This window comes from Dermochelys coriacea, chromosome 6 (assembly GCF_009764565.3).
Source record: "Dermochelys coriacea isolate rDerCor1 chromosome 6, rDerCor1.pri.v4, whole genome shotgun sequence".
Taxonomy (NCBI): domain Eukaryota; kingdom Metazoa; phylum Chordata; order Testudines; family Dermochelyidae; genus Dermochelys; species Dermochelys coriacea.
In genome coordinates, this window is record NC_050073.1 from 73948560 (window position 1) to 73964072 (window position 15513).

At 42.5% G+C, this 15513-nt stretch overlaps 1 protein-coding gene and 1 pseudogene across 1 annotated transcript in view; both read left to right on the top strand.

Moving 5' to 3' along the window:
- DPH6 (diphthamine biosynthesis 6) overlaps positions 1-15513 on the top strand; it is a 389640-nt gene that overhangs the window by 230972 nt on the left and 143155 nt on the right.
- LOC119858123 lies at positions 12400-12452 on the top strand (annotated as a pseudogene).

The window sequence follows — 15513 nt, forward strand, 5'->3', positions numbered from 1 at the left end:
AACTTTCCACAAAACCATCTGTTTGCAGGTGGTATACAGAGGTCCGTAGGGCTTGTCCATGGAGCAATGAACAGAGATCTTTCATCAACTTGGACATGAAAGATGTCCCTTGATCAGTCAATATCTCCTTGGGTAGCCCAACCCAGGCAAAGATCTGTACTAGCTCCTTAGCTATTCTCTTGGAAGCTGTGTTGCACAGGGTATTGGGTTGCATAGTCCAATACAACAAGCACATGTTGGTGGCCCCGAGCTGTCTTCCCTACCAGATCCATGGCTATCCGTTTGAAAGGAACCTCTATTATTGGAAGAGGTATCAAAGGAGCCCGCAAGTGCGGGCGAGGGCTGTGTAACTGACACTCCGGACAAGAGGTGCAGTATCGCTGACATCTTCATGTACTCCTGGCCAGAAGAACCGCCGCAGGATCCGTGCCTGGGTTTTCTCTATCCCTAGGTGTCCTCCAAACAGGTGACTGTGGGCGAGACTCAATATGGCTTTTTGATGTTTTCGTGGCACCAGAAGTTGTTGTATCTCTTGCTCCTGCATTTGCACCATGCAGTACAGGAGATCTTTCTTCACTATAAAGTAAGGTCCGGGACCCCGGACCTTCCCATCCACGGGTATCCCATCGATCTTGGCCACCTCTTCCCTGGCGTTATCATATCTGGGGTCCTCCGCCTGGTCCCGCCCAGAAGTCTCTCTCCCCGGACTAACCTGCCCAAGCTCCCAGGGGCTGGCTTCTGCTTCTTCCAATGGCTCGCCGCCGTCATAGCTGGGGGCAGCTTCTGGCTCACCTTCTGTGGTGGAAGTTTCTCTGTTGGCTGCTCGCGTCCATCTGCCTACTAGGGAGGTCTTCTGACCCTGGGTCAGGATCCAGGTTCCCAAGGCCTTCCTCTCTTTTTTTCTTCCGGGTCTTTTGGGGGGCTGAGAACAGATCCTGAGACATCTCAGCGAACATCGGGGGTTGACATTCCCCTGGTGACGAATCGCTGTCCTCAGGGTCCCCACCTCCCTCCAGCCTCTCCGTGGGGGAGTAAATTATCAAACCCTGGATAGTCCCTCCCAATGACTACAGGATATGGGAGTTTAGGAACTAAGACCACGGTCACCTCAATGGGGTTTCCCTGAACCTCTGTCTCCACTGGAATGGTGGGGTAATGGCTCACGGCCCCATGCATTCATGTCACTGCTACACGTTTGACTTGTAGCAGCTGACTGTTTTTTTACCAGCTTATCCGATATGAGGGTGATAGCACTCCGAGAGTTCACAAGCATTGTAGTCTCTGCTCCGTTTATCCTCATTGGCCTGATGTAATTATGCAGGACTAATGCGACCCCCGCGAGGTGGATTAGCGAGCATGGGACCTCCCAATCCCCCAAGTTACAGTGCATAGGCTCCTTGGTGCTGGGACACTGTGCTGCTATGTGTCCCCACTCCCCACATGCATAACATCTATAATTGCTTTTAATCACTCCCCTATCACGGGGATTAGGGGGTTTAGTCCCGGGGTTCCCCCCACTCAGGCCAATCCCTTCCTTCTGGGGTCCCCGCTGGTTTTTGGCCCCTCCCTTCTTCTACCTAGGATTCCCCAGGGGTTTGGCTGCCCAACCTTCAGGGTTGGGGTCGGGTGCTTACTTCGAAAGGGGCCTTCCTTGGTTAGTTGGGTCAGTTCCCTGGCTGTCATCCGTCTTTCTACCAGTGTGATCATCTCGTCGTACGTGGACGGATTGTTCTGGCCTACCCATTTGTGGAGATCTGGCGGCAGTCCCCGCATGTAATGGTCTACAACCAGGGTCTCCAAAATCTTCTCCTGCCTGCATACCTCAGGCTGTAACCATTTCTGTGCGAGGTGTATGAGGTCGAATAGCTGCGACCTTGGGGGGTTGTTCTCCTGGTATTTCCACTCAAAGAACCTCTGGGCCCTTACCGCTACCATTACCCCTGCTCGTGCTAGGATCTCTGTCTTCAGACGGTTATAGTCAGTCGCATCCGTGGCAGGCAAGTCAAAGTAGGGTCTCTGGGCCTCTCCACACAAAAAAGGGGGGAGAATGCTTGCCCACTGCTCCTGGGGCCACACCTCATGCTGAGCAGTCCTTTCAAATGAGAGGAGATATGCCTCTACATCATCTCCTGAGTCATCTTTGGCAGACAACTAGTGGCCCTAAGGTTCATGTCCGGTCGGACCCCCGGACCTTCAGCTGATCCACCACCTCTCTCAAGAGGGCAGGATCTTGGGTTGCCTGGCTCATCAATAATTGATTGGTTTCCTACTGTAGCCACATAGACTCCTGTTGTGCCATTGCCTGAACCCGGGTGGCCTCCTGCTGGGCTGTCATGGCTTATACCAGAGCTCTTACCACCTCCTCCATTGTGGTATAAAGCAAACAAACAAAAACCAAACCAAAAAAAAAAATCAAAAACCCCACTGCACTTGTTTTTTTAAACCTCTTTCTTCCGCCACGCTGTGAATGAAATCCCACTTCTCACACCAGTTGTGACAAAGCTCTATCCTTGCCTCCATGGGTCCCACGTTTCCTGGCGGATTTTGCTAGCCTCAGAGGCTCACTGTGACCCTCCACTTAACCCTTCTTTCCCTAGAGACAAGGGTCACAGTCTACTGAATCATTTTCATCATAAGCCAGCAAGGGAGGTGAGGAAAAGTTATCCTTCCTTGCACAGTCTCTGTTGTCTCCTAGTCTCAGTGATTAAACAGGGGGCAAAGGTCGGGGGGGAGTCTGGGCTCACCCTCTACTCCAGGCTCCAGCCCAGGGACCCTAATAGTATCAGCTATGGTAGCTGACCTTTTAGAAACATGACATGTACAATTCCCTGGGCTACTTCCCACACAGCAACCCTCACTTCCTCAAGCTCCACTTCACCCTTACCTTAGGGCCTCCTTCTTTGTGCCTGATATAGTGTGTATTACTCAGCCTCTCCAACCGCGCAACTTCTTCCCACATCTCCTGACATGCACACCCACCTGACTGACTGGGAGGCTGTTAACTAGTTTCAGCCAGCCCCTGATTGACTTCAGTATCCCAATCAACATAGCCTTCTCCCGCCTTCTGGAAAGTTCTTAATTGGCCCCAGATGTCTTAATTGACCTGAAGCAGCTTCCATTTCACTTAACCTGATACCAGGGATTTGTTTAGCCTGGAGCTAATATATCTATCTCCCACTACTTTTCTATAGCCATCTGGCCTTGCCCCATAACAACTAGAAAAAGCAATAACCATTGCTATTCAGATTGAGTCAGCTACAGCTGAAGCCAAAATAATGAGCATGGATACAGGAGGCACAGTCCAAGCTGTGACTCCTTTGCAGAAAAGTTCACTATCGCTGCAGACAAATGATTACAAGAGGAAAACTAATGGAAAACCACTGAATCAAGAAATTCAAAATACAGTAAAAACATGTTTTCGCTGTGGATCCCCACAGCACCTTGCAAGATACAGAGGATGTCCGGCAAATGTAGCTCAGTGCAATCATTGCAAAAAGATGGGGCGTTTTGCTAAAATGTGTCGCAGCAGCCAGTTCAATCAACAGCTGCATGCAGTTACAATACCAGATGTTACTGTGCTGAGCATGGATAAAATCACTAGTGCACATATTCCAGACCAATAAAATGCACTGTAAATGTTTCCGCCATACCCTCAGGCAGTCACACTCTATTCAGCTAATGTTGGACACTGGCTCAGCAGTATCAATACTACCTGATTCCATCTATTTGCATTACTTTAAAGATGTGCCTCCTACTGAACTCAAACTTCACTTGGTGTGCTATTTGAGAAACCATATTCCAGTATATGTCTGCCTGCCAGGAATAGTTACTTTTGGTAATTGCTGTGTAACTGCAGAGTTCTACATTGTCCACAAAGGCACTCCTATACATGGCAGAGATTTATTGGCTGCTTTAAATCTCAGGATAGTTAATAGACGAATTGCTCTTCCTCAGCAAAGCACTCTTGTACACACACCAGTTTCAGCTGGGACCCAACACCAGGTTGAGGAGAAACTCGGCTATGCTTGTGGGTTTCTGCATAAAGTTAAAATGCTGAATAATGTAAAGCCTGTACAACAGAAGTTACGGGCGCCAACCGTTTTCATTCAGGGAAGCTGTTTCAGAGGAACTTGGAAAACTTGTTCAAAAGGACATTATTGAAGAGATTGACTCCTTGGAATGGGTTTCACCTATAGTAATGACTCAGAAGAAGGGTGGAGGCATTCACTTTGTGTGGACTTAAGGGAGCCAAATAAAGCTATTGTGATTGATAGCCATCCTCTTCCTCGCATAGAAGTATTTGCAGAACTCGGTGGAGCAAAGATTTTTTCTACTCTTGATTTGCAGATTGCATACTACCAGGTTATGTTACATGAAGATAGCAGAGACCTCACAGCATTTATTACACATGAGGGTCTATTTCATTTTAAACCACAACAAGGGTTCCCGTAACCCACCCAGCAATATTGTTAATCTATCCAACTATACTCTTAGCCCAGCGGAAGAATCTGTCCTATCTCGTGGCCTCTCCTTTTGCCCCTCCACCCCCACGAACATGATACAGTTCTGTGGTGACCTAGAATCCTATTTTCGACGTCTCAGACTCAAGGAATATTTCCAACACACCTCTGACCAACATATTAACCCACAGAGACCTTCCTGCCAACACTACAAAAAGAAGGATTCTGGGTGGACTCCTCCTGAAGGTCGAAACAGCAGCCTGGATTTCTACATAGACTGCTTCCGCCGACGTGCACGAGCTGAAATTGTGGAAAAGCAGCATCGCTTACCCCATAACCTCAGCCATGGAGAACACAGTGCCATCCACAGCCTCAGAAACAACTCTGACATCATAATCAAAAAGGCTGACAAAGGAGGTGCTGTCGTCATCATGAATAGGTCGGAGTATGAACAAGAGGCTACTAGGCAGCTCTCCAACACCACTTTCTACAAGCCATTACCCTCTGATCCCACTGAGAGTTACCAAAAGAAACTACAGCATTTGCTCAAGAAACTCCCTGAAAAAGCACAAGAACAAATCCGTACAGACACACCCCTAGAACCCCGACCTGGGGTATTCTATCTGCTACCCAAGATCCATAAACCTGGAAATCCTGGACGCCCCATCATCTCAGGCATTGGCACCCTGACAGCAGGATTGTCTGGCTATGTAGACTCCCTCCTCAGGCCCTTCGTTACCAGCACTCCCAGCTATCTTCGAGACACCACCGATTTCCTGAGGAAACTACAGTCCATTGGTGATCTTCCTAAAAACACCATCCTAGCCACTATGGATGTAGAAGCCCTCTACACCAACATTCCACACAAAGATGGACTACAAGCCGTCAGGAACAGTATCCCCGATACTGTCACGGCTAACCTGGTGGCAGAACTTTGTGACTTTGTCCTGACCCATAACTATTTCACATTTGGTGACAATGTATACCTTCAAATCAGCGGCACTGCGATGGGTACCCGCATGGCCCCACAGTATGCCAACATTTTTATGGCTGACTTAGAACAACGCTTCCTCAGCTCTCGTCCCCTAATGCCCCTACTCTACTTGCGCTACATTGATGACATCTTCATCATCTGGACCCATGGAAAAGAAGCTCTTGAGGAATTCCACCATGATTTCAACAATTTCCATCCCACCATCAACCTCAGCCTGGACCAGTCCACACAAGAGATCCACTTCCTGGACACTACGGTGCTAATAAGCGATGGTCACATAAACACCACCCTATATCGGAAACCTACTGACCGCTATTCCTACCTACATGCCTCTAGCTTTCATCCAGATCATACCACTCGATCCATTGTCTACAGCCAAGTGCTACGATATAACCGCATTTGCTCCAACCCCTCAGACAGAGACAAACACCTACAAGATCTCTATCATGCATTCCTACAACTACAGTACCCACCTGCTGAAGTGAAGAAACAGATTGACAGAGCCAGAAGAGTACCCAGAAGTCACCTACTACAGGACAGGCCCAACAAAGAAAAGAACAGAACGCCACTAGCCATCACCTTCAGCCCCCAACTAAAACCCCTCCAACGCATCATCAAGGATCTACAACCTATCCTGAAGGACGAGCCATCGCTCTCTCAGATCTTGGGAGACAGACCAGTCCTTGCTTACAGACAGCCCCCCAATCTGAAGCAAATACTCACCAGCAACCACACACCACACAACAGAACCACTAACCCAGGAACCTATCCTTGCAACAAAGCCCGTTGCCAACTCTGTCCACATATCTATTCAGGGGATACCATCATAGGGCCTAATCACATCAGCCACGCTATCAGAGGCTCGTTCACCTGCGCATCTACCAATGTGATATATGCCATCATGTGCCAGCAATGCCCCTCTGCCATGTACATTGGCCAAACTGGACAGTCTCTACGTAAAAGAATGAATGGACACAAATCAGACGTCAAGAATTATAACATTCAAAAACCAGTTGGAGAACACTTCAATCTCTCTGGTCACTCGATCACAGACCTAAGAGTGGCTATACTTCAACAAAAAAGCTTCAAAAACAGACTCCAACGAGAGACTGCTGAATTGGAATTAATTTGCAAACTGGATACAATTAACTTAGGCTTGAATAGAGACTGGGAATGGATGAGTCATTACACAAAGTAAAACTATTTCCCCATGGTATTTCTCCCTCCCACCCCACCCCCCACAGTTCCTCTGATATTCTTTACTTGGAACTGCTTTAGAAGATCTTTTGCTAATCGCTGCAGCTTTGCTTTGTATGGTGTTCTTGTTAACTGCTGGAATTAGCCTACCTGCTTGTCACCATGAAAGGTTTTCCTCCTTCCCCCCCCTGCTGTTGGTGATGGCTTATCTTAAGTGATCACTCTCCTTACAGTGTGTATGATAAACCCATTGTTTCATGTTCTCTGTGTGTGTGTATATAAATCTCTCCTCTGTTTTTTCCACCAAATGCATCCGATGAAGTGAGCTGTAGCTCACGAAAGCTTATGCTCTAATAAATTTGTTAGTCTCTAAGGTGCCACAAGTACTCCTTTTCTTTTTTCATTTTAAACGTGTTCCATTCAGTCTTGCATCTGCCCCAGGTGCCTTCCAAAAAATGTCATTGATTCTGAAGAATCAACATGGAGTTCAGTGCTATCTGCATGATATTATCATGTTTGGAAATAGTTTTGAGGAACATGACAATAACCTGCAGTCTGTACTAAACTGCATTAGCAAAGCAGGCCTCAAGCTCAATAGGTCCAAATGCAAATTTAGACAAACTGAACTCTCCTTTCTGGGGCATACAGTTTCACAGGCTCGACTAAAACCTGATCCAGATCATATCCTGGCAATTTCAAATGCTCCTCCTCCAACAGATTTGCAAACCTTACGTTCCTTCTTGGATCTTACCTCCTGGTATGCAAAATTCATTCCCAATTATGCTTCTGTCATTGAACCATTATGAGAATTACTATGGAGAAGTTCAACCTTAGTGTGGATAACGGATGCACAAGTTAGTTTCGAAATGGTGAAAAACTTGATTGTGTGTAGTCCGGTACTTGCACTATTCAGTCCTTCATTGCCCACTACTGATGCTTCTGATTATGGACTTGGGGCTGTCCTCACATACTTCATGAGGACAACACAGAGAGGACTGTTGCATTTGCTTCAAGGACACTAAGTAATGCTGAGAGAAAATATTCTACAGTCGAAAAAGAAGCACTTGCTTGTGTCTGGGCTACTGAAAAATGGAGAACTTACCTGTGGAGCCACACGTTCAAGTTGCGGACAGACTACTGCCCTTAGACAACGTTGCTCACCACGAAAGGACTCGGAAGAGCAGGATATCGTCTGCAAGACTATTCTCTTACAATTATGAACTGGAATATAGGCCTGGAAACCAAACTGTGGTAGCTGATTGCCTTTCTCACCTGCCTTCACCAGATGGTCCATCGGAGGATGAGGATGTAGTAGTTGCGCTTATTACAAGCACTCTTATTGCAGTTACAAGAGAACAATTTCAAGCTGCTTGTTCAGCATGTCCAATTCAACAAAGAGATGGCCCAGTAACCCTAAAATCCTTGACCCAGTTTTGTTGCCTTATTTTAGAGTTCGGGATGAACTTTCTTTGCTTGATGGCTGTGTGCTACGAGATACACACCGGCTACTTGTGCCAGAAGAATTACAGGCAAAACTCATACACCGGGCACACGATACTCATCAAGGAATTGTCAGAACTATACAATGACTACGGGATCTGTATTGGTGGCCAGGGATGGACTCTCAAACTGAAGCAGTCATAAAATCCTGTGTCACTTGCCAAATGCATAAGACAGCAGTGACATGTACCCCTCCATTACAGCCTTTTCCTCTTCCTGAATCTGCATGGGAAAAAGTGGTGATTGACATTGTAGGACCCTTTGATACTGCTCCAAGTGACTGCCGTTATGCCATCACATTAATAGAATATTTCAGTAAATGGCCTGAGGTAGCGTTTACATTGCAAATCTCTTCTGCTACAGTAAGTAAGTTCTTCTATTCAATTTTTAGCAGGGAAGGTAACCCCAAAGAACTGGTTTCAGATAATGGTAGTCAATTTACTTCCCTGGAGTTTGAAACTTTTCTAGCAGAGAGGAACATTTTACACAGAAAGTCATCCCTATATTACCTTCAAGCCAAGGGGGAAATCGAACAGTTTAACAGAAGTTTGAAAGAGAATTTGCAAACCGCTAAACTGGAAGAGCGATTGTGGATAACCTTCACTACTGATTTCTTGCAAGCATACGGGCTACACGACATGCCACAATGCAAATATCACCCGCAGAGTTCAGATGAAATGGGAAACAGATGAATACTAAACTGAACATTGCTGGATTGTTAAAGGCATGACCTGATGCCCCAACCGAGGATGCTGTGAGAAAAACAGTTGAACAGAACCAAGCAAAGTATAATGCTTTCACAGACAGGTGGCGGGGTGCTAAGGAACCAAAGTTTGAGTGTGGTTCCTTTGTTAGAATATGAAAACCTGGAATTTTATGCAAAGGGGACCATAAATTCACAGCTCCTCTTAAAATCATAGAGAAGAAGGGACCTTACGCCTATCGACTTTCTGATGGGCGGGTATGGAATGCTTATCTAGCACCTGCCTATGCGAGATTATGCCAACACCCAGTCTGCATTGGATAACTTCACAGTAGTATCAACACAAGAAGACATTGCACTGGAACCGGGGCTTGAGAGACGGCCTGTCAGACCCAGACAACCACCTGTCTGGACTAGAGACTATGTTATTTAGTATCTACAGTGTTTTCTCTGTAATATTTCTGCCAACAGTATAGTGTCTTGTTTCATATTTGTTCCTGTGGTTAGAACAAAATGTTTATTTTAATTGGGAGAGTTTCTTAATAGAGGAGGGAATGTGGTGTTTAGATGCTGCTTGAAATTATTAGAACTGGGAGCACTGGCTGTTGGGGGTCTGAAAGGACAGGAAAAAAGGAAGGTCGGGTGGTGAGTTGTGGAGGCTGAGTGAGAGCTACCGAGGGTGCAGCAGCAGCTTGGTAAAGAGGTTTCCACTTTAAAAATAAAGTCCTGTTGAAGTTTGTTAGTACCTTGCCTGGTTGTTACAACAAATATGCAATGCAAGAGTAACATGCATTGATGGTCTAACGGAGCTCCACTGAAATGTATGGGAGTCTTTCCATTGACTTTAATGGATGCTGGATTAGGTTCTACATATGGCAAAAAACATCTAAAGTAGCATTAATACTCCTTTGTAATCAAGATATCACTCTGAAAATAGCAGTGTGGGTTTTTTAAAAGATTTTAGAGAATGCTGGGGTCACAGTATTTCATTTAGCCATTAAAAGATCTACAGGGTTTTTAATCCCTGTACATTTTGCCATCCAACTAGTTTAATATTAGTTCCATTATTGTTTTTATTTGATTCACCTCTTTTTATAGCTTTATTAATGAATATTTTTCATATTATTCAGCACTTTGTCATCTCATCCCAACTAGATTCAGAAAGTACAGTAAAACATACCAAGTTAATTGAATTCCCAGACAAAAATTAGGTTTGATTTGAGCAAAGTTCAGGCTCACTCTTATTTTATCTGAATATGTTTGCCAATCCCCTTCATTAGTCACCAGTTACATTCATTCAACTATAATCACTTTCAGATTGAGATAATTCTGAGGTTCAAGCTGAAAAAAAACTGGAAGAAAGAACTATTTAGAGTAATTTTAAAGTGGAGCCAGAGTGTCATGCATCTCTCTCTCTCTTTCTCACTCTTCCTGCCCCATACCCAACCATATGACCCTTTCTTTCTGGCCAGAACCTTTCTTTGTGTTCTCAAATATTAAGCATCTCTTCTTTCTGACTGAATATAGCTAGGAATAGTCAAGTGATTAACAAGGGCATAATTAAGTATTACATTTTTATTCTTTTTTTTGGGCCATGTTTGTGTGTTCCACTTGCATCTTGTCAGCTCTTATCCTTATGATTAACACATTAAGCCAAATTCAGATTTGAGTCTAAGAGAGTAACTTTTCTTTTCCCCTTCAAAGTCTGTTAAAACAACACAGATGCATGCATAAACTCTTCAATTTACAGCTTCTTTCAGACCCTTGTAATTTACATTGACTTATATTCAGTTATCAAGATGTAATTTACACCACCTGATACATCACCTCAGGACTCTGCCCACTGTGTGGTGAGGAGTCAGAGAAATTTCAAATAGCATGCTAACTGTTCTGTATTCAACAATTTGAGATGAAATGTTTTTCACCAAAAAAAAAAAAAAAGGGGGGGCTTTTTGCAAAAATGTATTTAACTGGTAGGAGTATAGTGACTCCAAAATGAGGACAAGTCTCAGTTTTGCAGTTTTTATTTTTCTGTGCTTGAAGGCTCCATTCATTCATGAGCAAAAGATCAAATATTCTCTACTTTGTTTTTATTTTATTTATATTATCCTCATGCCTATGGGGTCTATGACTCCACTCTCCTAGGCAATATACAAACACGGAACAAAAAGATGTTCCCTGCCCCCAAGGGACTTGCAGTGCATAAGACAGGAGACAACAGATGGATATAGACAGATGGCGGAGTACTAGTAAATTAGACAATATTGGTCAGCATGTTAGGCAGTGGTCTCAGCACACCAACAGCCTAACCGTTGTCAAGTTTTTTGTAGACATCATGGCAAAGGAGAGTTTTGAGGAGGGATTTGAAGGTGGATAATGAAGTAGCTTTATATAGAGCTTCTCCTATTCAGGAAAAAAAGAGGGTTGTTATTTCAATGCTCATTAAGGCCTTTTCTATATTCGTTTGTGGAACACTTTGTTCTAAAGCCTTATGTGAAGATTTGTCCTTTTATACTTCTTTTCAAAGGCTGAATTTGAAGTAGTCACTGGACTGCCCCCGTGAATTTAAGATGCTTCTCTATTCCTCTCCTACTATATACTGTATAACTGACTGTATAAGTGATATTTCATTTCAAACAGGAAATGGAGACATGAGGCTGAATTTAAGATTAATAAAAATGCTGCTTTATGAGTGACCCAGCAGAGCTTATCAAGATGGAGGATGGCACTTTTTCAAAAGACTGTAGCACTGTGAGACACTAAGACATATGTACCAGAGGTCGATGATCCTGATCTTGCTCCCTCAGATCAATGCATGGTAGTTGGCAGAATTAAAAATAAATACTATAGGAGGAATCCAGGCCATGATATTAAAATATTTTTGCACTATATAGAAACAGGTTTCAGAGTAGCAGCCGTGTTAGTCTGTATTCGCAAAAAAGAAAAGGAGTACTTGTGGCACCTGAGAGACTAACAAATTTATTTGAGCATAAGCTTTCGTGAGCTACAGCTCACTTCATCGGGTGCATTCGAAAAGCTTATGCTCAAATAAATTCGTTAGTCTCTAAGGTGCCACAAGTACTCCTTTTCTTTTTTACTATATAGAAAGTAATTTATTTTTGTAATAGGGTAGAACAAAAGGTCAGGCACCTACTTTAAAAGTAAAAAATGACAAGAGTATTATGTAGGATAAATGGAGAATGTATTATAAATAATTACTACTCTTTTCCTCTGCATTGATGCAGATCCTGTATTACATTTTTTAGTTTATATGAGATGAAAAACTAAGGTTTCAAATCAATTAGAAATTTCTTTTGGAACAACATGTCCATCTAGTGTAAAACTTTTGCATTATGCAGAAATTGATGCCAAGATTGCAAGTTAAGAGGCTACTCCGTATTTTCTATTCATTCATAAATTTATTAGTTGATGGTGCAGTGAAAAGTTAAAGCTTTTTAACAGAGTGTAACAAAGATCTTGTTAGATTTTAATTTGCCTGTAGTTTGCATGACTTTATCCTAATCAGTTTTAAATGCCTTAAACCTTGTAGTATCTGTTCTTATCAGTTTAATATCTGATACGTCCTCTATCTGAGGTAATGCATCCGATGAAGTGAGCTGTAGCTCACGAAAGCTTATGCTCTAATAGATTTGTTAGTCTCTAAGGTGCCACGGGTACTCCTTTTCTTTAAACCTAACCTATCACTGTTTGGTCAATTTAGCCAGCATTTAATTTTATTATTATTATTTACTTTTTTATTCTTCTTAGCCCACGTGCAATGTGGCTGAGGTTGTACATGAACGGGATTCGTCACCAAATTTTTATTTTACTATTTAAATGCATTTTATTAGATCGAGTTTTTAAAGAAAGATAACTTTTTGTTTTATTTTATTTATTTTTAAATGCAGGAAAGTTTTATCCAAGACAAGAAATTTTGTTAATCTGGAGCTATGATTGAGAGTAGATATTGGTAATTTAAGGGTAAAAATCATTGTAATTTCCCCAAAACTAGTATGACAAATCCAAGAAATTCAGACTGAATCTGAAGGTTAAAATTAAAGAAAAAACAAGTATAGAACAAATTTAGATGTGGATCAAAAGCAAAACATTAAATCTAATTTTAATATTGTTTCTTGTATTGGCTCTACTCTGAATTTGCCAATTTTTGTGTAGCCATCTGTTTCAAAATCAATAAATAAAAAGTTGACACTTCCCTCTCCCCTAAAAATGGAAAACAGACAAAATGATATGGACAGATTTCAGCCACAACCCAATTTAATATACTTCCTTTAAAATCCATTAACAAAACAAACACTAGATAGAAAATTCAGGCATAAAAATTACTAAATTAAAATTTCACCTTGGAAGGTGGTAATTGTGTAGAGAAGAACATAATAACTCACAGAGGTGACTTTGGGATCAAGTTAGTAAGTTATCTGGGAGGTGCTCGCATGATACATTGGTGGGGGCCCTATAATTTGATACATAGGTACCTAGGGGACTGTACCCTGCCTTTGCTGGGGAATAGACTCATTTACCTTCCCCACCAAAAAAAAAAGTTTTAAAACCTTCTTTCTGACTTCATATAAACATAGATTTTGCTGTTTTGTGCAATTGAATTATCCTATTTTTTTTAAAAAGTCCTTACTCATATACAAAATTAGTGACTGTCCTGACCATGTGTAACAAGTGTTTGTACTTGTATTTATTATTACAGGTTCATTTTTAATTGCAGATTCAGAGTGCAGGTATACTACCCATTCTGCTATTTTATCTCAGCAGAGAGGCCAAAGGTTAAATTAGCCTGGAGACTGAACTCCAGGGTTCTTCCAGAACAGGATTGAGGCATATTGGCAGAGTGACTTCATGGGAGCTTGCACTGCTGCTGCCTATGCCCGTACCTGTTGTGTGAGTAACTACTGCACTTCAGTCACCATGGCTATTGATCACATACCCTTCAGAAACAATACATTTACTTGTAAATCTGTATTATTAATAAAAACCATTTTAACTGCACCTGGATGGATTTTAATCTGTGGATTAAAAATACATATTTTTAAAGAAAGAAAAGCAATGTGCATGAATATAGAAATGTTTGTCACCTAAAAGAGCGGAAGAAAAATTCATGGATGGAGTGAAATGTACTGTGGTGTGAGCATTATGTGTCTTTCAGGATTAATTTATTTAGTGTACCTCATTGTGCCTAAATTTTGTCCCCAGTGCCTCCATGGAAAACCAAGTTGAGAATAAGTGGCTGGGCCTCTCTTCCCCTCAGTCGGAGATAGACTGCCCCAGAAAGAAGACCGGGATGTATAACTAGGAATATGCAGTGGTGTGAACATTTCCAGAATATTAGGTTTCCCAATATGAATGTCACTTGATTATGACTATCAGTTTATTCCGCCATCCTTTCTGTTAACAGGAATAAGCAGATGTACAATCCTAATGGGAAAAAAATACAAATTTGCATATTTTGAAAGAAAAAAATTGTTTTTAAATTGCAATTTTATATAGGAAAAAACAAAACAAAGCAACTAGTTAACTCATGCAGTAACTTTTCTATATGGATTTTTGGCCTCGTAACCAAGGAAAACTATTGTTTCTAAATATCTAATAAGAAATTTACAGTCCAGCAGGAACTGGACAGTGATATCATGGATGGAGCAAGGGAGAAGGGTCTCAAAGAGTGTGGCAATTAGTTGGTGAGAGTTAGACTGGCAGGGAGTAAGTTGGTCAGAAACTGTTCAGGCAGGGAGTCTCTGAGAAAAAAAAACTGCACTGTGGCAGATGGAAATATGTGCTAAATACAGTGAACTGTTCATTTAAACTTTTTGTTGTCCTGCTAATCCTTTTGAATGAACAAGAACTGTTTAGCATAGAATCCTGTGAGGGCTAAAATGACACAGAGATCAAGACAGAACTAAGTTCTGAACACTATGACTTTATCACATCATCTTTAATGAACTTGTGCAGATGTCCTGGTGCCAGGTCACTAATTCATAATTTCAAGAATTCCCTGAATATGCATTTGCAAATATGATCTTTGATCAAATCAATTCTAAAAGAGCCATTAAATCAGCACTCTTAACTCTCTCATAATTTCCACATGAAATTACTGTTTGGGGCTGATGTTATATATCATTGTAAACTGATGCTTCAAAACTGGCTGGGCTAAAGGATACTCCATAGCCCTGGAAAACTTCTATGGCCATGATAGGACCTGAGAGAGAGGATGATCTTGAGTCTAAGACAATGGACAAAGGATATCTAGATTCAGTTCCCAGATCTGCTGCAGACTTCCTGTGTAACCTTGGGCAAGTCACTTAATCATGATGTCTCACTTCTCCATCTGTCAAATGAAAATAATATTTCCTTCCTCCCACCCTAGAAGGCTACTGGCCTATCTCCCCCAGGAAGGATTAATCCCATGCCCAGAGTCTGTTCTGGCTCTTCCTTTAGGACACAGTTTTATTCTTCAGAAATAAAACTCCCAAAGTAACACAGAGTTATTCCTCTGATCAAATCAGGCTGAAGAAGCTCTTAAGTCTTTCCCCTTGCTTCTCTCCTTCTGCTCTAGGGCCAGTCACAGGAGCCAACTTCCTTCCTGCAGCTCTCTTCCTCCAGTGAGCTCTTCACAGCAATCACCTGACCCATTCCCA